We start from the raw sequence: 26,181 nt of genomic DNA, 5'->3' as shown, positions 1-26,181 counted from the left end.
ACAACAAAAAGAAAGCTAAAGAATGTTGAAAAATAAAGGATGCTTCGATCTGCATTCAAACTCCATTAGTTCTTTCTCTGGAGGTAGATAGCATTTTTTATCATAAGTCCTTCAGAATTGTCTTGGATCATTGTATTGCTAAGAATGGCTAAGTCATTCACAGTTTGTCACTGTATAATATTGCTATTGTTCTCCTAGTTCTCTTCACTTCATTTTTTCATCAGTTCATGTAAGTCTTTCAAGGTTTTCTGAAAGCATCCTACTCATCATTTTTTATGGTATTCCGCAACAGTCATATACCACACCTTGTTCAGCCATTCCCCAATTGATGGACATAGGCTCAATTTTCAATTCTTTGCCACCACAAATTATTATTATTATTAGTCTCTTTTGGATATTGACTTAGAAGTGGTATTGCTGGGTCACAGGGTGTGCACAGTTTTATACCCCTTTGGGCATAGTTATAAATTGCTCTCCAGAATGTTTGAATCAGTTCACAACTCCCGAACAACAACATTTGAATAATTTTGAAATAGACCAAAATAGCATGTTGTAGTGGAAAGGAATATAACAGGAATCAAAAGGCCTAAATTAAAAGCTAAATACTTTTATTTACCGTCTCTGCGACTTTGGGCAAATTATTCAATTGAGCCTCAGTTCCTTGACTGTGAGACGTAAGGGGGTTGACTTGATAACCTCTGAGCAAAGCCCCAAATAGACATTTTGTTCTTGTGTCTATTCTCAAATTTCTTAATAAAAATTAAAGGGAGGAGGGCTCTTGGAATGTCAATATATGATGGTGGGAAAGGAGGAAGAAGAATGTAATGCTTTCACTTGGAGATCACTATACTTGGGAGGGAGGCAGCATCGGACTAGGCCAGGGAAGAACTAAGCTTGGTTACACCTACCTTGAGCGAGGGGTTGGGGAAGGAAGCAGGCCATCTAGTAGATTCCTAGATACAAAGGTCTGTTATTTCTGCTTTCTGAAGGATATAAACTGGTGTTAGTTTCCCCTAAATTCAGCCCTCCAATTTCCTCACCCTAGTTTCATCTTTGCCTTTCAAATTTTGTTCAGTCCTTAATTTATGGTCCATTTATCAATTGTTTAGATTATGTTTGAATGTAACCATACATATTATAGTAATTTAGGATAGTGATTATAGAGCATAAAGAAAACCAAGGTATTAAGGCAGTATCTGGTTATAGCACCTAGTGACTGTAGATAAATAGGCTGTTCACTTGAAAGGACTAAGACAGACCAATAGACTAGGGATAGCAATTCCACTAGTGAAGTTTCCATCATATTCAGGGACATACATACAAAGGGTACCTAGTAGAGAATTATCTATGGCTTTCCAAATATCTAATACAGGTCTTCTACCCCTACCTTGATCTCCTTCCCACTGCCACCAGTGGCATCCACCTGGGTACTACATAATTGGCAAAGGTGTTCATCACACTGCTATAGAAGAGATGTAAATGGAACAGGGATTTCTGATGGCTGATGAAATTCTTATGCAACTGTTGTAGATTACATTGTACTAATTATAGTAAGGCCCAGAAAATGGCAGAGTCTCCTATAGGACATTCATAGTCACTCAAAAGATTTTGGCCTAACTACTGATGCAGGAAAAACAAAACCATAAGGAATATTGATTATTAGTCTGTTGTTCAGACTATTATATTCAGTGACATGAACTATCTTTAGAATGCTTACATTGATGTGTGCTGGTATGTATGAATGTATATATGCTATATGGTGGATGGAGAACTGACCTTGTAAGCAGGAAGACCTGGTTTGGAGTTGTGCCACTGATATAAGCTGACTGCATGACCTTGGCAGGTAACTTAACTTCTCAATGAAGAGAGTTCTAGGCAACTCTCTAAGACCAGAAGTCATAGAGCAGGTGCTGACCTACATTATTGAATTAAGTTTCTCATTGAAAGGGGACCAATGGCATTTGAAAATTATGTCTTTGTACAATTAGGCTGCAAATGTACCTTTAAATGTGTCTAGACAGAACATTTTGCTTCTTATAAAATCACAGAATCACAGATGTAAAGTTGGAAGAACTTTTTTAAGTTATCTACCCCACTGCTCATTTTCATAAATGAGGAAACTGAGGCCCAGAGAGTTTAATTGGCTTCCCTAAGACTATGCCTTTAGTAAGTGGAAGATCTGGGATTTGAACTGAGGTCATATGACTCCAGATCCAGGACATTTCCACCCTTATTAGTTTCAGAATTTCCCATTCATTCTTGGAAAGAAAATGGTGATGGTAGTTCTGGTTGTGTTTACAAGATGGGAAAAGGTGATAATGATCTTTTTCTCTCTTGGTGACTCACGAACTTAACAAGATCTTGTGTACTTCCAGAGGAGTAAGGTCCATTTTCAGCTGAAAGGCAATCTCAAGTACAGCTTGCAATCTGAGAGCACGCCAACTAAGTTCAACTATGCAAATGAGGCATCAGTAAATTGAAACAGTTGTGCTCCTCATTAATTGGATTTCCTTTTTATTCACTCTTTTGCTATGTGCGTGCGTGCGTGCGTGCGTGCGTGCGTGTGTGTGTGTGTTCCTTGGCTCAACTGAAAGTTCTTCAAGAACAAAGACTGTTTTACCATTGTCTTTATATCCCCAGCCCCTAGCACAATATTGGTACATAATCAATACTTGAAAAGTGTTTGTTGATTGAGTGATTGATTATGATCTGCTTAGTTGTTTTAGTTTAAAAGAAATTTTGTTTTACTTAAACAGAAATGGCTCATGACCCCATGGAGATTTAGTGTTTCTGTTTATTTTAATCAAAATTTATTCTGTTTCTACTATAATAACACTGAGATATGATGCCAAACAAAGACTGGGATTATAAAACCAAGCTGAATGGTGGGCCAGAGAGCAACTTAACGACAGAAAAAAATCCATGATATGATTTCATTCTCTGGTGAAAATTGGGCAGACCTGTTCTCTTCAACTGATCATTGAAAACAGCAAAACATGAGGGATATAGAGTCAAGGGAACTTGTTTCATATTCTGCCACCAAAATGTACTAGCTGAACCACTAGTGAAAAAGCACCCTTTCTGAGCATTGATTTTCTCATCAATAAAATGGGGAAATTAGTGCTTTCATTACGTGTCTCTCTTGGTTGTTGTGAGCAAGGCACTTTGTAAACTTCAACACGACATAAATGTAATTGGTCATTATTACCAGTAATAATTCAATGCCCAACTCAAATTCTACCTGCTATTCAAAGTCTTTCCTGATAACTGAGTTGAAAGTGATCTCACTTAGCATTTTATTTCATAGCCCCTTCAACTTTTTTCTCACTTAATATATTTTAATTTGTTCTTTGTACATGTCTCATGTTTCCCATTACATTGAAAGCCCCAGGGAAATTCCATGTGTTATTTATACTTGAATCTCCTCATGTGCCCAACACAGTGCATTGAATATGTAATAGTTATTGTTGTTAAGTTGTTTTAGTCATGTATGACTCTTTGTGACCCCATTTGGGGTTTTCTTGGCAAAGATACTGGACTGTTTTGCCATTTTTTTTTGCTAACTCATTTTATAGATTAGGAAACTGAGGCCAACAGGATTAACTTGAGTGTCAGAGGCCAGATTTGAACTCAGAAAGGTGAGACTTGCTGATTTCAGGCCTGTCATTCTATCTACTTTCCCACCTAGTTGCCCCTGTTGAATATGGTACGTATGTAATACAAGTTTGTTAGACTTTTCTTTTTCCTTTTTGAGGAGAGTTTCTCGAGAAAACTGTAGTGGTTCTATTACTGAATTGGATTCACTCCTGCTTTGTATTAAGCTTCTTCTCTAGCTCTGTGTAGATATGGAGCTTAAAGGAAAATGAGATGGATAGAGAACATAATTTTGAGCATCTGCTTCCCTGAGTGGAGTTGTCATGAGATTAGGTAAGGAGGGGAGCCTGGAATGGTTTAGCCTAGTATAATCCAATTGACTTTTGTAGTTTGGCACTTTTATTATGCGTGGCATATTTATTATCGGTGGTTAGAATGATGGGAAATATAATGAAATTACATGACAAATGAAGAGAGCAACCCCAGATCAATGGTATCAGATACAGTAGACCATTTATTTATAGGGAAACTAGGTGGCTTAATGGATAGAGGCCAGGCCAAGAGTCAGGAAGACTCATCTTCTGGAGTTCAAATCTGGACTCAGAGACTTACTAGCTGTGTGACCCTGGGCAAGTTACATAATCCTGCTTGCCTTAGTTCCCTCATGTATAAAATGAGTGGCAAAAAGAAATGGCAAACCACTCCAGTATCTTTGCCAAGAAAACCCCAAATAGGGTCACAAAGGGTTGGATATGACTGGAACAACAATAAATTATTCCATTATAAAACTTTGGTTGTTTATACAGCAAAGAGAAGGGATTGTAGAAGAACCGAAAGACTTAAAGACTGGATAGCATTGGACTAAAAATGACAAACTCAAAAGGCCAAAAAATTAGTGATAAATAAATGGTCTGGTTGTTTAGGAAGAGATGGGAAATGATGAGAAGCCTTTTAGTGTTCCATAAAACTACACTCCTGTTACCTTGAACAAGATATATCAAAACAGATGAATAGGCAAAGGGCACTGTACCTACAACTGTATTTGGGATGTGGGGGATAAAGGGTTGAAGAGATATGAATGTTTTGATAGAAACACCAGGATGTCCTGGACTCCCTTATCTGACAGTAGGCTTTCTGTTATTTCAAATGTTCAAATGAAGGCTGTACATTCTTCTATTAAAGGTAGTAGTACATGTTCCTAAACTAAATGGGAGGTTGTCTGAGAAAACCTTAGGATTGCTTCCAGCTCCAAGTTTGTATGATTCTGTTATATGGTCCTGGCAGGAGTAACTATTACTTTTGTGCAGGAGACAGGGGATAGAATGAAAGTTACAGGTAAAATCAAAGGGAAATAAAATAATGTTTATTTGACCATATTTTGGGAGGTAAAGCCAGGGAGGACTGTTGGTGCCATCCTGTTATGCTACCAGACACCTATAGAAGTTTAGAGTTGGAAGAGAGCCTAGAGATATCTAGTCTAACCTCACAGCATATTCAGGAATATCCTCTCTAAAATTCTTGAGAGATAGTAATCTACTTTTTGTTTGACCACTTCTAATAACATAGAATACTGTAACTTATGAGAAATAGGTTCTGTAAGAGTGATTTCCTTGGTAGTGAGAACCTCCTAGGAGAGGAAATGCCCTCTGTCAATGTAGATAGGCATATTCTCTGTTATATGTCCAGAGTATTGAGATATTGCATGATTTGCCAAAGGTCACAATCCGATATGTATCAGAGGCAGTACTGGAACCCATCAATTTGAGGCTTTGAAGCCCATTTTTTATCTACTGTGCCACACACATTCTAATTCCCCAAGACAAGATGACTATCAACTGGAACTCCATTTCATGAAGTCTCTTTTACAAAGGCATTTGGGAAATATAGCCCCAGCTGGTTAGAGGTAAAATACCAGCCATCCATTTGACCATTTGAAAGAAGGCCTCTGAAAAGGAAATATGCTTCAAGGTCACAGGAAAGAGAAAATTATGGGTCATACATTTTAATTTGTGATGCAAGATCTTAGATAATTAATGAATGAATATGATATTGACAAGCTGATTTTTAAGACAAGGAGAAAGGAGCAATAAAAGGGGCTGGAGGTGAACACAGCATTAAAAAATGTAAAAGGAAATGTAGAGCAGCTGCTTAGGTATCTGAAATGGATAGTTGAGGCTGCTCATCTGACTTGCTGTGAGTTCTGTATGTTATAGGTTAGTCAGTCCCAACCCCTGTTGTGGTAGAGTAGATATCTAGCTGTGTATACTGCTGTACTATTAATTTCCCAAAGACTTGCTGCCAATTAATAACTAATATATAGGACAATGCTGGTCTCTCTTTGAGGCTGTAGATCAGGGTAGATTGACATTGGCAGAGGTTTGGACAGGAAGGGGCTATGAATAATAATAATACCATAAAAATAATAAAGTGAGGCAAGCAGCACTCACTGATGGTCTGGAACCACAGGGAATTTAAAGAGCACCCAAAACCAACGAGCTATAACTGCTCAGAGTGTTTTGGCTGATAGAAGTCAGTCACCCACCAGACCAAGACCGCTGAGACAGCACATTGAGTAGGAGGTAGAAGTGAATAAGTGTAGAATGCAGTTATTTTCAAGTTGTATAATTAAAAAAATAAAATGACAGTTCATAGACAAGTGAAGTATTTCTGTGTTTTAGTCAGATATTCTGAATTGATGAAACTAGCTGAACAATAAGTCCCATGGATCAGAAGTAGATCAATTGGGAAAAAAATCATTCTCCTCTAATCTAAAACAATTGTAAACTTCAGGAGGGAGAAGGATTTGAATGAAATTTAAGTTCAACTAAATTAAACCATTTATTAAGTGCCAATTATGAGCAATGTAGAATTGGAAAGGATCTTATTTGTTTTCTAGTCCAGATTCTTCATTTCACAGATGAGAAAGCTGAGATCCAGGGAGATCAAATGACTTGTCCAAGGATACACAATTTCTGAGCAACAGAGGTCTGATTTGAACCTAAATAGTCTGACTCCAGCAGTAGGGCTCTTTCTATTATGGTGCTAGAAATAAAAAGGTTTTGTAAATGTCAGTCCATACACCCAAGGGACTACTGGCTCACCTATATTGTAGAAACTAGGTATTATATATAGAGGTCATGGTTGCTTTTTCTCAGCAAGGGAAACAGACCATCACTAGAGAATAGATAATATCTTCTTTACCCCTGCTAACCATCTGACTACCTCAACCTGTATCTCATCTTTTACAATAGAGACCATAGTGCCCTTCAGAATATATTGCCTTTAGGAGCTATAGTTTCCAAAAAGAGAATGGAGTCTGCAATGAGGACATGCTCCTTTACAACATTTGGAACAGATCAGTTTAGTTATTTCAATTCAAACCATTTAATCTCGTTATGCATATACTCTGTGCAAGGCAGTACTCTAGTCATTAGGGAGAGACAAAGGGAAATGAGTCCCCCAAAGTATAGTGCTATATAATATATGCAAACAGTAAGGCATATTATTTGGAGTATTTGTTGTGTCAGTTCTAGCTGGGATGATTGTCCAGTCATGACAGTTTCAATAATAGCTCAGTGGAAAGAGTGCCAGATTTGGAGGCAAAGTACCTGGATGGGATTCCTAGCCCCGCCACTTGCTATTGATGTGATTAGTAGGAAGTTAGTCACCCTCTCTGAACCACAACTTCTTCATCTGTAAAATAGAATGTTAGACTTAATGGCCTCTAACACCCTTCTAGTGATAAATCTATGATCTTAATACCAGAGATAGACATCAACAACAATAGATAAGAAGATAGCCATATTTCATGAGAGTTGTGGTACATATACATGCATATGCACACATAAATACACAAATGTGCATATATATGTAGATATGTGTACATATGTGCAACACTGAATATATGTGTACATGCATATAGATATATATATATATATATATATATATATATATATATATAGAGAGAGAGAGAGAGAGAGAGAGAGAGAGAGAGAGAGGTTGTGTTACGTTACTTTAGACACTCTTAGGTGCTATACAAATGTAAGATTTTATTATGAATTTGATACATGGAACAATAAACTAACTAAGGAAGATCTCAGAGGTAATTTGGTTGAAACTTCACCTGAAGCAGCAATTTCCCCACGAAAATGTGCCAAAATATAATTGTATATGTATACACATGTATGTACTATGTATGAGTTTGTGTGTGTATAATTGCGTATCATCCCAATTCTGAATAATCACATAAGGCTAGACAATCTGATTCAATAAATCAAAAGCATAAACTAGACTTGAATGAGCCATCAATTTGAGCATTGGATGAAGGCAGATAGCACAACATTGAATGAATTGGACATGCTACTGGGTGTAACATATTAAAAAAAAACAATTGATCCAATGATGAGTTGGTCAATTGTCAGACTAGTTTAATAGTGGAAGAATTTCAGTTCAGAGGAGCCAAACCCCTGAAACAAGTTTTTGTTTTTTTGGGGGGGGAATCCTATCAATTGAGAAGTTGACAATGGGTAGTTTCTCTCTCTCTCTTTTAATCTCTGTTTCTTTCTTTCTTCCCCCCCCCCTCTCTCTGTGTGTCTCTCTGTCTCTATCTCTCTTATCCCCTCTCTCTCCCTTCCCTGGCCCCCAACAATTGACTAGGTCATTGGAGAGACTAGACCAATAGGAGAGAGAAATAGTAGCAAAAGACACTACAAATACACGAATTCTTCCCACAAGGCAAAGTGACAGCTAAGGAGAATTTAAAGAAGGTGGCAAGAAGAGATTAAAGGACTTTCATTAACCAAGGATCATGAGCTGCCATTTTTACATGTGCTCTCTACATCTATGCATCACTGCCTTTGCACTTTAAGTATAAACCCATTAGACTCTTCTTGTATTTGTGGGAGAGTGGACCTGACTCCCAGTGCAAGGAGATGGGAGAATACCTTTTAACATATGGTATCTGCACATTTATAGGTTGTGCACATTTGTACTTTAAGTTTTGTGTTCACTTTCCCCATGCAGTCAGTGTGTATTTGTGGGAAAGATTACGTTAGACTTGCACCAATTGGTCTTACCTCATCTCTTTAGAAATGGTTTTGCTAAAAGTCAATTAAGTCGATTGGCTGAATGTTAACAAGAAGCACATGCATAAGAGCTCATTCAGATCAGTGCTAGAAATGCTGACCCTCAGGGTTACTCTGCGAATCTTGAGAAAGAAGTCGAAACCTTCTGAGAACCCAGTCCACCAATAGTTGTGAAAGTTGGGGAAGCAGCTTCAGAGTGTTTGTTAACGTTGGCCTGTATTTTGGCAAAATCCTTTTTAGCAGAGTCTTATTGGCTATATTGAACAATGTTTGTGACTGGTCACCTTGGTTGAAATATGGTATTCAGGCCAATGTCATGAGTTAGACTTGTAAGGATAGGCTGTTCACACTGTCTCTGAACCATTCTTTCTGGGGTCTGGGGCCTGATCAACCTTAGGACTTAAGAACCTTAACCTCTAGGGAAATAAGTTGAAGTACAAGTCCTAAGAATAGAACTATAATGTTGACCATATATAATGGATAATTTATTATTATTGAGGAAAAGTTCACATAATATTTGTTGCAGGTGATGTCCAATGACTAGCATCTAACTGAGGTATCCATTGTCTTGGCTTCTGTGGATACCAGCCAATATAATAATGTTAACAAGACTACATCAACAGTTAGTACTCAAATCTGAGCTCATAATTGGATTAAAATTGTATTATAAGAATGAACCCAAACATGTTAGGGAAAAACAGCTGCTACAAAATGTACTGGGAGAGATTAAGAAAAATTCTGGACACCAGACAATATATTCCAGCCCTTGATAAACTTAATAAAATGGTTGTGTTTATTACTATTTCTCTTCCACTAGGCAGAAGGATCCCTAGACTATCTGGACAGAATATAAATAAGCATTCAGCCTGATAGAAGCTTGTACTGTTCCTATGTATGGGGCAGCTATTCAGCTTTCATGTTTTCACACTGACTTTGAAGAGATTTCTTTGTGGCTTTATGTAAGGTAATTATTTATCCCTATGGTTAAAGAGTTATTAATTTTCTTATAAACCCATTTGAAGAAGCTTTGGGGCATAATTATCCCCATTTTATGGATGGGAAAATGGAGATTAAGAAAGAATGAATTTCATTCACTCATGCTTTCAAGAACATTTCTTATTGTGCTAGATGGTGGGGGAGAGAGAAGTCCTGGAAATAGGTTTGGAAACCTAGGCTCCTCAGTAAGTGAACTTTCAGCTAGATGGTTTCCTATAAATCAAGTCGTGCAGTCATTCAGGCGATATCTTCCCAATTTTAGGAATCAAAACACTTCCTAATTTTGAAAAGAAATACAGGATTCAGAAGAACCAAGAGAAAAACTTTTTGACAATAGAATATTAGTGCCAGGAAGAACATTTAGAGGTCATTTTGTATAACAATTTCCTTTCACAGTAAGGAAACTGAGGCCAATGGAAAGGAAGTGAACTGCCTACATTCACACAGTGAATTATTAGTAGGGCTGGGACTACAACTTAGGTTTCACTCCCACTGCAATGTTCTTGGCACTATACCCCAAACTACCTCCTTGAAGTCAAAACAAACCCATCCATCATAGGTAAAAATGATTGCTATATACAGGACATGATTTGAGAGTTACCAAAATACCCCACCTGGTTCCAAATACTTTCTTTATTGACCTGAAGTCTTTCTAGAAATTCCTGCTGGTAATGTCATTCCTTTGGATAAGGCATTATTTCTGGAAATCAGCTGTTAAAATGCAGATGTATAGCATACTGACCCATTCATATCCATCATCCTATTATCTTGTAGCAATAGTTTCTAACCTCTGGGCTATGGCTCCCCTGAAAGACTCAAGGTTATTGCAAAGGGTCCTCAAGTTCACACATGAATTAGTCATTACATTAAAATAACTGTTTAAGTAAACATAGTGTGACTCCATACATAACCTTGCCCTCTCTCTTTCTCTCCCCTTCTTTCTTCCATTTCCTTCTCCCTCCTTCAATTTTCCTCCTTCCTTTTTCTTTCTTACTGACACATTTGATTTTAGAGCTGAAGTTTTATTATTTGTGGAGAATTCTGGTGCAGAAATTCCCGTCACCACTTCTGATCTCTACATTTTGTAAAAAATGATCTTAGAGAGACCCCCTAAATTAATAGTAGATTTTTGTCATCATGTATCTTCATCTAATGGATACTCTACTATAACTTAGGGATTCATAAAATTTTCCAATCTCAGAAAGGGTCCTCATCTCTTTTTTAAAGAAATTGGTAACCAGTGATTTAGAACATTCCATGCACTTTTGTTTTTGTTTAGTTGTTTTTATTCACATCTGACACTTTGTGACCCTCCCTTTTTTTTGGGGGGGGGGCAAAGACACTGGAGTAATTCACCATTTTCTTCTCCAGCTTATTTTACTTATGAAGAAACTGACTTACCCAGGGTTACATAACTGAGACTGGATTTGAACTCAGGTTTTCCTGACTCCAGACCAGGTGCTCTATTTGCTGCATCACCTAGCTGCCCTATAAACTAAGGGTACAGAACATAGAACAATTGACTTTGTTGGAGGTGAAGGGTGAGAAATCTGGAATACATGTCACTGCTCAAAGGTGACAGAATGTGTAGTTCAGTCAACCAAAGTGACAGCTTGAAGACATCTCTTAGGGAGCCTGATGAAAAATCAAGCAAAGTATGTAAAGCTAATTCAGAATTTTGCCTAAGGTCACCCTGTTATTCAACATTCATTCAACAAACATTTATTGAGTGCCTGCTATATGCTGAAGCAGATGGAAGATGCAACCCTTTCATCAAAGAGCTTAAACTCAAGCTGAGGAGGGAGGAGGGGTTCCTATTCACAGACTGGGGATTTCCCAGGGCAGAGTCTCCACAGGAACTGAAGCGTGGTGAGAAGGAAATGGGAATACAGTTGCTTTCCCCTTTCTTTTTCTTTTCCTTCTGTGCTAAAAATTCCCTGTCATCTGTCATTGCAATAGAGTGGGGATGGGGTGGGGGGAGATCGGGTATGAGAGGAGGCAAGGAGAAGTGTGAACATGACAGTAAACTAGGAGGGCTTGTTTTTTCCACAACACTGAAGTTTTTGATTATGACTGAACAGCATAACTGGGTGTGAAGAGTAAGAGGAAACTGTTAAAAAATAATCAGTTTGCTTTAAATAGACTCATGTTTGTGATCTCCATTTTTATTGGTTTTAGATTTACTCCACAACATAAATCATTAGAGTTATATGGAGTGGATCAATCCACTTATTTACAAAATATTTAGAGAGAGCAGGATGTGTGCATGGAGAGGATGGCGACAGAGATGGAAAGATGCTTCAGAACTCTTCAAGGAAATTCTCATTGTTATAATCAAGTATATTGCACTTGAGAAACAAGCAAGAGAACAACAATAACAGAGATGGTTATAGAGTAAAAAGTGAATTTTCAAGACTGGAATGAAGGGATGGCACATGAGTCATCATGAAGTAGATGAGTGCTATTAAGGACAAGTTAAAAATAGTCTCTTTGTAATCAATTTTTTTTTCATGTTCCCTCCCCAATTACATTCCTTCTTCCTACGCTGAGTGTACTCATCAACAACAATGGGTAATGGGCAGGACAGGATGGAGTGGTTAAAAGCAAAAGAAAGAAGGATTGTAAAAGTCAAAAATAAGAGTCCACCCACCCTTCCCTGAAATAAGCATTAGTGTGAAATGCTGGACTGTACCAAAGTTCGAATGCCCTCTTTATCAGTTAGACCGGTACGAACTAGAAGGGGTCAAAAATTAATAAACATGTATTAATCACGTATCAGGCAGTGCTAAGCTCAGGGGATATATGTATGAAAAAGATAGTCCCTCCCCTCCAGGAACTTGTAATGTAAGGGGTAAAGCAGCACACAAAAGGAAAACAAGGAGAGAAGGGAGAGAAGTCAAAGAGGTCCAAAGTAAGTAGAGTTGAGGGGTTGGGAAACTTGATGATATTTGAGGAGGAGAGAATTTAGAAAAGGAGGAGACACTGACAAAGATGACACCTAGGTCAAATTCATTTATTTCCATGTTGGAAAATCCATTGAATAGCCTGGGGTTGATCTTAGTTGCAGACTACCCAGGCCACAAAACTAGATAAGTAATACTGCCTTCCCATCTATTCCCCCCTGTAAAATGACATCAGCATATTCTAATGAGCACTCAACCACAGTGCTTTCTACAGCACCATACTGTTACCTCTCAGTTTCAATATAAATAGATCCTCTACAGATCAGGAGCTTCTTGTACCCTGTAGGTGAGGTCTAACATCTATGTCTAGGTATAAATTATTAGCTTCATTATTCTTAGATCAGAAGGCAGCTTTTTACTAGACTAAGTGGGTCTTTTAGGCAAATGGAGTGTTTCAGGGGATTTTGAGACCTGAGAAAACTTTCTATGAAGGTAACATTTATTTTGTGAGTACTGATGTTTGGAAGTCAGTTCTAAGAGACAAATAGGACCCTAGATTTTATTTCCATTTCTACAGAAAAGAAAAAGAAAATTACTTTTAAATAATGGCATACCCACAGGGTGACAGGCACCCCACCAATCTTTTCCTTCAGTATGGTCAAAATGAGAATACTGGAAAAAATAACAACAACATCATTTCAACTGTGACACTGCTATGAATTGGATGGTCAGGAAAGCCAGGAGAACAAAATGTTTTTAAGCTACCTAAAGCAAAAAAATATTAATCATTATTGCTTGGAAAACCCTTGCAATAGAAAGCTAATGATCCCAACTATCTTCAAAACAACAACATAAAATAAACATAATTGTCAAAATACTGGGGGAAAAGGTTGTCAAATATTAAGAAATAATCAGCACAGAATTTGTTTTTCAAAGTACAAAAAAAAAATCCTATTTTGAGATTCTTACATAATGATTTAGTCCTTTTCAATTCAGAAGGGGAAAAATCCCTACTATATAAAAAGAGCCAACAGGCTCTTCTTGTTGAGAATTCCAAACAATTTCAAGAAGAAAAATAAAATCATCCCCAAAATAAGGAAGTCTAATTTGGTTTGAATGAGATGCCTACCTCAACAAGGAAGAGATTATATTAGGGTAGTGGTTGACTTAAAAATAATTTTGATAGGCTGGAAAAATGGATTGAAAGGAACAAAATATATTTGGACTAATGTTAAATACAATAACTTGGTTCAAAAACATCAACTGCACAAATTCAAGACAGGAAAGATATGGAAAGGCAGAAGATCATATGAAAAAGATCTGAAGTTTTTAGTTGACCAAGTCAGCATAAGCCTGTGTTGTAGCATGGATTTTCATAAAGTTAGCTAATTTAAGGTCACATTGGATAGATTATTTCTAATGGCCTTTCAGTTCCGGAAGTATATACTTTTCCTTCCTTCTTCCCCACCCATCAATCAAACTCTTGTTTTTTTTTTTTTCCCCTGAGTGGTGGGATGGTGGCAGAACTTTCTTGATGTTACATTGGTTTTTAACAACAAACTTCATCTGAAAAGGAAATAAATAGGCCATCTGGAACATGAAAGTGAATCTTTGATATCTGGCTACCTTATGTGTAGAAAGAGTCACAACTGTGAAGAATAATAAATTGTGTCAGGTTGGTTTTATTTTACACCATTTTTTTTTCATTTCTTCTTGTTCTTTTTAACAAGTAACATTTGTTTTCCCTCTTTTATAAATTCTGTTGTTGTTCAACAGTCTTTATCTTATTTTTTTCTTTTAATTGACAACCAAGCACAATATAAAACAGGAGCAGCTAGATGGCACAGTGGATAGAGTGCTGGGTCTGGAGTCAGGAAGTCTCATCTTCCTGAGTTCAAGTCTGGCCTCAGAAGCTTACTAACTCAGTATGACCCTGGGCAAGTCACTTAATCCCCTTTGCCTCAGTTTCCTCATCCCTAAAATGAGCTGGAGGAGGAAATGACCAAGACTCCACTGTCTTTGCCAAGAAAAACCCAAATGGGGTCATGAAAAGTCATACACAGCTGAAACCACTAAACGTCAACAACAACTAATATAAAACATACTATTACCTAGTCTTCCCTATTTAAGGAACCAACCTTAAAGTTTGCCAAAAGGTATTCAGAGATGAATCTGTTATCTCATTTTCCTGTTGATTTGCGAAAATTCTTTCTTGCCATGCAATTTTTATATCCAAAGGAAGAAAAGATAGCAAATGGAGACTCTGTTGTTACCCTTCATCATTACAAATTGATGATGATGCTTGTTACTCTAGAACTTTGCCATAATATAGTTTATTATATACAGAATAGAATTTGGAAGGCAGATTTACCTTCAACCCTAACATGGTTTAGTTAACCAAGGGTCTTTCCCTCCCAGATTGATTTTTTTATGTGAAGGCAATCTAGGCCATCCTTTGCCTCCATTCTTACTTGGCATGAATTATTGAATGGGTATTGCCTCAGACAAATGGAGACTGGGAAAGACCTCAGCTTAAAGAGGCCAAGGCCTCCCATTGCATCTGTGGTCATTGCCAGATGCCCTGAATTATGTCTTACCATTGGATTCTGATGACTCTGTTGGAGGGAATGAGGTTGATGACTGCACAGTTCTGCCTCACCTAAATCCCAGTCACTTGCAAGTCAGACCTGATGTCATCAGTCTTCTTTGAGAAGGAAGGACAAACAACAACAATAATGAAAGGGCCTATAGGATCATTGGGCAAAGATCTATTCTAATGCCTTCATTTTATAGGCAAGGAAAATGAAATATATAGAAGTTGCATGGCTTTTTTAAGAGCACCCAAATAGCAGCAGCAGAACTGAGATTTGAACCCAGGCTCACTGACTCCAAATTCTGCAAGGTAGTTTTATAGATATGGGGATTTCCATACCATGAACCCCAAGGGATTAGTTAAAGTGAATCTCTGTTGATGGAATAGATAGTCTCTAATGCCCCTTCAAACTCCAAGATTCTATCATTTTCTTGATTATTTTTCTTCTCTAGCTTCCTACTTATGTAAGGGGAGAATAGCACAATAGTGGGTTGTCTCATAGATGGAATACATTGTCTTAAAGTTCTCATTCAACCTCGAGGTTCTATGATCATTCTCTATTTCCCCTTAGATGCATATTGTCATTTGCCCACCTGTGTTTGGAAAATCAAATCACACTGCAATGTGTTCGACCACGTGGAAAAACTGATGTGGGGGTGGGAATATGTACAAAAGACCTTGGTTCCTCCCCTCAATGAAAGTATAATTTAATAAGGGAGAGAAGACAAACATGAAAAGTAAAACATTTAAATTGGAATCGAAAATGGCAATAGAAGAAATGTAATGAGGCTATGCATAATTACCAAACAAATTCTAAAACCAATAGATAACAAGCTCAACAGATCCATAGATAGTATTGGACAAGAATAGAAGAAAAATCTTCACAGAGAGGATGCTATCTGGAGTTATATATGTATAAAAAGAGTATAGAAGCCTAGAGGTAGTGAAGGCAAGGAGGGTGAGGTAAATTTGGAGTGGGCTGAGGGGCTTCAAATGACAAGCTGAGAATCTGCAATTTATCCTGTCGTCAAAAGGGAGCCACTGAAATGCTTGAGGAGGGAAGTGACTTGATCATGCTTGTGCTTAGGGCATTATTTGATACCTGAACAAAACATAAAGAGCATATTGGTGTTGGCAAGAAGGCAATAAAAACTCCCTTTGCTTATAAAACTTCTTCCAAAAGCAGGGTCATCCCTAGTAGAATGTAAATAATCATTAATGTCAGTAATCATTGGTGCTACTTTAAAAACAGTATAAGAATGGTTAGTGGATCTGACTGGTTCTACCTCCTGGCTTTGCTACTTGCTTCCTTAGTGGTCTTAAGCAAGTCCCTTTATTTCTCCGGGCCTAAGTTTCACAGAATCTAAAAACTAGACCTGACCTTAAACTCCATTTAGTTTAAACTTAAACCAAATAAAATGTCCTTTATAATATTCCCCATACAAACCCTACTTCAAGACCACTTGGCATAGGGAAACCAGAATCTACTGAGGTGGCCCATTCCACTTCATGATAGCTCTAATTGTTAAGATTTTCTTTTTCTTCTTCTACAGAACCTGTCTGTTCCTCTTCAAGTTCCACCCATTTTCTTGAATCCAGTCAGAACAAGTCTAACTGCTCTTTCATACAACAGCCTTTCAGTACTTGAAGGCTATTATCTTTCCTCCTCTCCTTCAAAAACTATGTTCTTTTCTCCAGGACAAACACCTTTGATACTTGTATTGCTCTTTGGAAGATGTGGTACATAGAACTCTTATGATCCCGGTCACCCTCTTCTTCGATAATCTAGATTATCTAAGATACCTAGAGTGAATACATTACATGAATGTGGCCTGATCAGGACAGAATAATGGGACAATTACCTCCTTCAGTCTCAATGCTATGCTTCTAAATGTTATGGTTACATCAGCTTCCTTGGCTGCCATATAAAAATGTTGTCTCATACTGAATCTGCAGTTTAGTAAAACCACAAGATCCCTCCTTTATTCTTCTCTTTAGGCACTGCTGCCTAGACAGGCTTCCCCTCTCTTATGCTTTTAAAATTTATCTTTTAAACCCAAAAGTTGAATTTTAAATATATTTTAAATATTTTAATTTTATTTAACCTCTTTCTAGCATGTTGAAATATTTTGATTCCCATAGTATCATCCAAAATGACATCTATCCTCTTCCTTTGAGTCATCTATAAATGTGATAAGCATGGTAGTTATATCTTTATCTAGGTTATTTATTTATTTTTTTATACTAAACATGTGCCTAGGATGTTCACTGCACTAGCAAACTTCCATATCACTATTATTTGAAGGTATTCCTACCACCCCTGGTATGTCTTGCCTTCCTGTTACTTCTCCAAACTATAAAAGACACCCACACACACACACACACTCACACACACACTCTTCAAGGGTCAGGGTTGGATTCTCTCTGACCAGAAGATTGGGCATATATCCGGGATATTATTTAGGTTTTTGGATGAAGTTTTCCAAAGCATGTCCCAAGTTGGGACTTTCAGAGCTTATAGGGATTACTGATATAATGGGTCCTATCACCGAGGTTGGGTTTAAAGCAGCTGGGAGCTGTCACTACTGACACACTCACTCTCCTTTAGTTCTTACTCTGTTCTATATCCATTTAACCCACAATGAATCATGCTATCCCATTGTATGGACGCTTAATCAACCATGCTGAAGGTTCCATGATCACATGACTGATAAGGAAAGCTGAGGCATATATCTATGATGAAATCTGAGCTCACACACACCCTCCCTGGATTGGTCCTTATTGGAAAAAAATAGGAAGGAGGCTAAGCCCCACAGCACAATGAAGAGAGATAGCCCTCAGATCTCTAGACAAAGAAAAGGAATGAGAGTACTGCTTAACTAGTCAATTTTACTAATGAGCTATTAGAAGCTGTTTTTGTGCTGCACACTTTGCCCTCATTATAACTGTGTTTCCCAGAAGCTAAATTCTCTGCCAATTGTAATGACAGGGATGCTAGAGTGAAACACAGCTTTAATGAGATACAGCCTAGATGTGAGATGGAATAACCAGCACTGAAAAACACCTCAAAGTAAAATAGGGGCCAGGAGATACATTGCCATAAGTGGACTCAGAGAATATTCTACTCATAGGAGGGACAAGAGGGATTAAGAGGGACTCCATCACAAATATCCAAGCCCAGGCTCAAGTGGAGAGAGATAAAGATGTGTAAAGCCCACTAGCACTGGAGGAAAAGAAGTTTGTATAATTTTTTATAAAAGTAAAACCAAAGATCTGTGGAGAAAAGGGCTTTTGAGAGGTGAATGGAGAGAAGGGAGGACTTTAAGTTCTGACTTACTTTTTATGAAAATATAATGTGCTATTTTTCCGATAGTAAAACAACATCTAGATCTTGCATTTTCGGGGCATGTAACTGTTCCTATAGTAAATATGCCAAATTCCTGCCTTGCAGATGAATTGATTACTCTTTCCCACATGATCTTTGAGGGGTCAATGCTATGTTTTAGCATTCAGAGTATTGTCAGAGTAACAGCATTTTTCCCTAGGTCCAATACATTGAAAGGTATCATTAGGAATTTGGTTTCAGTAGAAATATTTGATATGGATCCTATAGAGTGATGGACAATCGTGAGTTCTTTGTACCCGGCCAAAGTGATTCCAAAGGACTTAACTGACTGACTGTGGAGTATAAAGGGCCACTTTGCATCTCAGGAGAAATGTGCATCTTAGACCAACAATCCTATTAATGACATCTGTTTCCAGATTGTGTGTGTATGTGTTTCTTCTTGCTAATTTGCACATTTCTTTCTCCCATTATGTTCCCATTCCCTTTCTTTCCATGCTTGCCCTCCCAATTAGGGTCTGGAGACAGGTGCAGTGATCTCAGCATCCATCAAGGAAGGAGAAGGAAGCCAAAAGGGTAAATGTTTTCTTCAGAGGGCCAGTCCATCTGTGCATGTCACTCCTAAAGGCCCCAGTCAGACTTGTTATTAAAATCTCAGAAATGTTGAGCTATCCAAAGCAATTATTTTCTAGACCTCAAATTACCAAGTCAGGTAACTAATACAAGCCATCAGATGGCATGAAATGAGTTGCCAAATCTCTTAAAGATAAGAAGTTGACCTATATTTGAGTTTTCTGACATTTAGACGTGTTTTGAGTGTCAATCTAGAACCTGGGAGCAGGAATGGGTATATATAGGTGACATTGACACATCTGCTTAGTAGTTCTGGATAGTTTGGGTCCAGTAAAAGAATAATTCTGCTCTAAATCTTCCAAATCTTCTTTGCATATTCATTAAATAACAACTGTCTTTTACACAGTGCTTTAAGTTTTCCAAAATTTTTAAATTTATATTACCTCTTTTGACCTTCACAAAAAACCCTTTGAGGTGGGTGATCTTAGTACTCTGATCTTATAGAGAAAGAAACTGAAGGTCCGAGAGATTGAGACGTACATATCACATAGGTACTAAATGTCTGAGCCTGAATTTGAACTCCTCTTGACATGATTCCACATTCAACACTTTTTCCAATATGGCATCTTTCTGCCTTAATTAAACAAAGACAATAAGTCAATCTTCTGACAGCATTCTCTCCATCCCACCTCACCTCATTCCACCAAAGCTCAGAATCTTCATGTCTCATGGTCTTATTACTGAGATCTGGCAATCCTACATGAACAGAAGAGAATAGAAACATCCAGCTTACCCAGATACTTTGAATACAGCAGCACAGATGTGAGCATAAAAACTGACTCTGGGCAAGATTTCTCACAATTCATAAGAATGTCTCCCTGAACACCACTCCCTCTTCTAGGACTTCAGCAACAGCTGAAAACATGAATTTGGATTATTTGGAACAAGGAACTTGCCTGTTCCCAGTCCTCCCAAATTTCATTAAGATTGGATGGGTACAGGGACAGGGCTGCTTTGGGGTGGAGTCTACCTGTTTAATTTGACAAGATTTAGTCTTTGTGGGGTAGGGTATGAAGGTGTAAGAAGATGCACTTTTTTATTGATTGGTTCCATGTGTTAAGTACAGCAAAGAGTGACTGATGAGTTGAACTTTGATTGAATCCCTTGTTCAAGGATCTCTGGGATGGATGTTACTGTGGTATAATTAATAGGGCACTAAACCTGAAGACAAGGAAATCTGGGTTCCAGTCATTAACTTTCCTCTGTTTCTGTTTTCTTCATTTATGAAATAAGGAGTTTTGGGCTTGGTAGCCTCTATGTCCTTTCCATCTCTAAATCTATGGTCTTGTTCCTATGGGCTTAATTCCTTAAGATTAAAAGTATATGAATGAAACAAACCAATAAATGCAAATTATTGATATTGACATCTATATAATTATACAAATATTTATATTTATGCACAATAGCAATTTAAGGTAACAATTTGGAAATGAGCAGCTAAGTGGTACAGTGGATAGAGCATTGTACCTAGAATCAGGAAGACTCATCTTCATGAGTTCAAATTTGGCCTCAGACACTGATGTATGATCCTGGGTAAGTCACTTACTCCTGTCTTTCTCAGTTCCTTATCTGTAAAATGAGCTCTAGAAGGAAATGACAAACTGCTCCAGTATCTTTGCCAAGAAAATGCCAAATGGGGTCATGAAGAGTCAGACAAAACTGAAATGACTCCACAACAAATGTAAGCAATGCCTATAGCTTTCAGTACTCAAAAGAAGGATAAAATCAATTAACATTTAGAAATTTGCAGTCTTCCTGTGACACTTCTATTAACTCAATGGGCACTCCAAGGATTCTGCAGAGAAAAAGTTAAAGCTTCTGTGTCTTTCGGTATCTATGTTAGTTGGGGGTGGAATCCCAGGCCCCTGGCACATATAGACAGGGAGCTACCAAGAGATAAACTACCCAGGCACATTCATATGAATTAACTGACTGGAAAGGGTGGGTACTACTCATAAGGTGGGTTTTTTTTTTTGGTATAATCTCTCTTTTTTTTCCATTATCATATTATCAATATGTCTTTCCTTCCTGTTGGCATTCAAGCAGTAACAGCTTACCTCCATTAAACAGTTCTGATGAAAGAGAGATTATCCCAAATGAATACAGCACACGGTTTTCACTTTTTAAGGTTCTTCTCCCTTCCCGTGTCTATATACAGCATACAGTTAACAAATAGCTGGTCCTGACCTCAAAAAGCTTATTATCTATTGTGGAGGGGCTATGGCATATTCATACAAAAATGATAACACTCCTCTGGATCCATGATCTCTTCAACTTGGGCACTTGTGCAAATCTGAAGCTTGTCATGCTTTTTAAACAGCTGCTCTGATGTTTCAAACTAAGTCATAGCTATGTCCTCATGTAGCTGAGCCATTCAGGCAACAAAACAAAATAGGAGATAGCCTAGTTCTTGCGAAATTTTCCATTCCTCTGCCTTTGTACAGGGCATCTTCATGGTCTGGAATATACTCCCTCCTCACCTCTGCCTCTGTGAATTTCTGTTTTCTTTTAAAATGCTATCCAAGGTCCATTAACTATATAAAGCCCTTGCTCATTGTCCCTTTATCTGCTAATATCTCCTTTAGCTATTATATTTTTATGTCATGTATATATATATGTATTTATATTATATATGATATAGAATGTATATATCTGTATAGCATATATATTATGCAATGTATATACACACCGTATATCTATACATTGCATATAGGCTGTGTATGCAGTGTATATACATATACACACTGTATATGGTATATACACATTATATATGTGTATATGTATATAATCATATTATATATAAATATATGTGTATGTATGTGTATACATATACACACACATATATGTAGTATAAGTTGATTAGTTTAATGGAATCCAAGCTTCTTGAGGGTAGGAGCTGTTTCATTTTTATCTTTGAATCTTTAGTACCTACTACAGTCCTTGGAACATAGTTGCTATTCAACAAATGTTTGTTAACAGATGTTTGGTGTTGTAAAAATAGAATTGATGCAGATACTCAAAGTTTGTTAACTTTTATTTTACTCAGAATTAGCTGTAAGATCTTGGGAAAGTAATTTCACTTTGTTGGTCATTGACTTCTCTTTCTATAAATTGAGCCAGTTGAATAGATACATTCTGAGGTCCCTTCTAGTTATAATGTTGTGATTCATAACCTAAATCCACTTCCCAAGTGACTCATGCTTTGCTCTCCCTACACAAAATTCTTCCTTCCCATTGCATGCCTGCCTTGTGAATATGGTACTTGATTTGTTTAATCTATACTAACTGGTGAAAGAACACTTTTTCATAAGTAGGAACAGCTGGGTGTGAAAAGGGGGGGGTGGGATTCTCCTTCCCCCAACATTAGAGAGAACAGCTGGTTCCCAGAGGAGATGGCATTTAAAAAGAGGCAAGAGGAGAATTTAAGACATGAATTTGGAGATTTTTTTGTGGGGGTGGGGCAGGAGATTCTCTTTTGTTTTACAGAAAGGTGACTGAGGAGAGTAGATACGCCTTTTATATAAAGGGAAATGGTGAAAGGGAGGACATCCTTTTGGCAACACTGAAATGGCAGATTCCTAAAACAGTGAAGAATTTACTACTTTAGGATATGGTGGTACCTCAGTGGCTTTTCTAGGCTGAAGACTTCTCAGCATCTGAGGGGGAGAGGGGAGTCCTTTTAATGACTATATTCTTGTATCTTCTCAGTACGCTGAGCACCTGAATATTTATGAAAGAAGAGTAGGACCCTTAACATGATATTATAATAATCTGCCCCCTCCATTCTCCTTTAGAAAGGAGACAAGAAAAATTAAAATAGAGAAGGGGGGTGTAAGAGAGAACTAACACATTTGTAGCCTTTCTAGCTAAGCATTGCACAAACTTTCTCTGCTTCAACATGTTGCTTGTGGGGTGAAAAAAAATTCACCCTTGTTTATTCCTATTGATTAGGTCAGGAGAAGATATTGTTGAACTTGTAATGCCAGAACCTAGTAGTAGCCAAATGGTAGAACCCTAATCTTGATACTATGGGATTTAGAACTTCATTAAGACTTAATAAATAAAAAAGAAATAACAGATCTGGGAAATCTGTTGACTGGGAATATGTATTCCTCAGTCCATTTGGAATTAATTCTGAATATGGTCATAGGTGTGATCCCAACTTAGCTCCTCTATTTGGAGGAGATTTATTAATTGTGTGAGTGGGCAGAGGGTGTCAATATAGTGCTAGGAAAAAAGTCTGGTGCAAGAAGAATCTTGGAAATTAGGGGTGAGAAATGAGACTACAGATGAAGCAGATAAAGAAAAGAGGGTTATAACATAACTATATTATATCTATATTATGTATCTGTAACATCAAATTTGGAAGCAATTAGTACCACATTGTTAGTCATTGTAAAGGGACTTTAACTAGAGTCATAGAATCATATTTGGAAGTGACCTCAGAAACCATTTTCTCTAACTTCTTCAATTTAGACACTAGAAAGAGCAAACTTAGGAGGTAAAGTGTTATAATTATGCAAGGTCATGTAGCTAATGGCAGAGATGGGATTATTTTCCAATTGCTGGTTCCAAAAACCAAACAAACAAAAAATTCTCACAAAAAACCAGACTAGCATCCTAGAATCATTGATTTAGAGTTAGAAGGGAGTTCAGAGGTCATTGATACCTGGCACCAGCAACATCTCCCCCTATTTTGAAGGTAAGATTAAAAAGTTGAATGACTTTTATTCTACTTGGAATTGGCTGTAAGATCTTGGGAAAGTCATTTTATTTTGTTGGTCTTTGGCTTCTCTTTCTGTAACTGAGCCAGTTGGATAGATGAACTCTAACGGACCTTATAGATAATAATGATGTGATCCACAACCTAAATCTACTTCACAAGTGACACCCCTTACAAAAAATTCTTACTTCCCTTTACATGCCTTGTGAATATGGTACTTGATTTGTTTAGACTAACTGGTAAAAGAACACTTTTTCATAAGTAGGAACACCTGGGTGGGAGCGGAGTTGGGAAATCTCCTCCCCCAATAGCCTGGAAAGTTAAGTGACTGGTATGAGGTCATATAGGCATAGGTGTTAGAAGCAGAGATTTGTATTCCGGTCATGTGACTCTAGAGCCTTTGCTCTTTTGAATCTACCTGTAGGAAGATTTACCTTCAATGATCCCTGTCCCCGCTTCTTCTTCTTTTTTTGTTGTTGCATTTTGGAGAGCAATTGGGGTTAAGTGACTTGCCCAAGGTCACATGGCTACTTTTTATTTTAAGTGTCTGAGACCAGATTTGAATGCAGGTCCACCTGACTCCAGGGCCAGTGCTCTATTCACTGCACTACCTAGCCACCCCCAAGCCAAGTTGTCTTTGCTTCTTAAAAACTAAAGAAGACAGTTTAAAGAATTTAATCGATTCTATACATTTATTAAGCACTTAATATTTACAAGGTACTTTGCTTAGTTGCTGGAGTAGAAACAGGATAAAGAAAATAATTTCTAGGGGAAGTCCAGGTAGCACATTGAGTAAGAGCACCGGCCCCAAAGTTGGGATGACCTGGCCTCAGACACTTAGCACCCACCCAGAAACACCTGGCTGTGTAACCTTGCGCAAGTTACTTAACCCCAATTGCTTAAAAAAAAATAATAGTAATTTCTATTCCCTAGGAAGTTATATTTGACTATGGGGGATACAACTTTATGAAACACTTGATGGTTTGCAAAACAATCTTCAAATATTTTCTCTTTGGAAGATAATTTGGCAATGGAAAGAATAGTAGATACTAGGGATCTAGAAAGGCTTGAGGGAGAAGGTGGTAGCTGAGCTGAATATTACATGGGGATTCCAAGAGGTAGAGATGAGGGAGGGTACACTCTGGGCTTTGGGCCAAGCCTGAGCAAATTCACAGAGATAGATTATGAAATGCTAAGTTTAGATAGTAGGTAGTAGACCAGTTTGACTATGATGTATAGTTTGTGAGGAGAAATAACATTAAATAAGTTTGAAAGTGTACATGCAGGCTAGATTGTGAAGGCCTTTGCTAGGCTCTGAAGTTTCTACTTTATCCTAGTGTTAATAGGGTGCCCTTGAATATTTTGAAGCAAAATCACTACAGTCCAATTCATGATATAGAAAGATTATTTTGTCAGTTGTGTGGAAAATATGTTAGATGGGGAAAATCATACCCTAATTTGAAAGAGAGCAATGTGAATAAACCCTAATGCTCAATTTCTTGGGAGAAAATCTATGACTAGAGCATTGTCTTAGCAGCAATGTGGAGGAGAGTTTGGAAAACAGAGAGAGTGGTAGCAGAGTGAGAAATCAGGAGGTGATTATAATTCTCCAAGCAATTTAATCTAACAAAATTTTATTAAGCACCTATTATATGCCTGGCATTGTTCAAGGCATAAGGATAGAAAGGTGGAAAAATGAAATGGACTCTGCCTTGAAGGATCTCATACATTCCTGTGGATGATGAGGTTCTGAATTGGGTGAATGACAATGCAAATAGAGAAAAGGAAATAGTTTCAAAAGATGAGAAATTAGAAGCAAAACATAGTAACTGATGGGATAAGGGTATTGTTGGGGGTAAGAGGACACAAAGTTATGAACCTGGGTCAATGATAGGTGACTTAGTAGAGACATAGTAAAGAAAACAGAGAAAGCTAGGCCTGGAACTGTTCACTCATTTTTTGTCAGTTATTTTAATTATTCTATTCCTTTCTTTAAAGGATCAAGTGTGTTTGGTTCTGACAAACATAAATACTAATTAATTGTACTTCTTTAATACTTTGAGAGATCCATCAATGTGGGTGCTTTTGCTATGGAAACAAGATTGTTAGTTTTTTAAGTTGACTGTCCAAAACCAATCAGGCTGATCGTCAGATGACAAACCTAGTCCTCTATAGCTGCCTCTGTACTCGTGGCCTTTCCAGCTTTTTAGGACTTGCCAGAACCACGCTCTGGTAGATTAACCTTCTAGGTCTCAGGTCTCCTCTGTAGCATCAGGAGACAAAGGAGTTGAATTTCAATGGAAAAACAAAAC

The sequence above is a fragment of the Petaurus breviceps genome, unplaced genomic scaffold (genome assembly GCF_028583685.1).
Source record: "Petaurus breviceps papuanus isolate PSGF00001 unplaced genomic scaffold, PetGlider_PUasm1.0 37, whole genome shotgun sequence".
NCBI classification, from domain to species: domain Eukaryota; kingdom Metazoa; phylum Chordata; class Mammalia; order Diprotodontia; family Petauridae; genus Petaurus; species Petaurus breviceps.
This window is presented reverse-complemented; position numbering follows the sequence as displayed.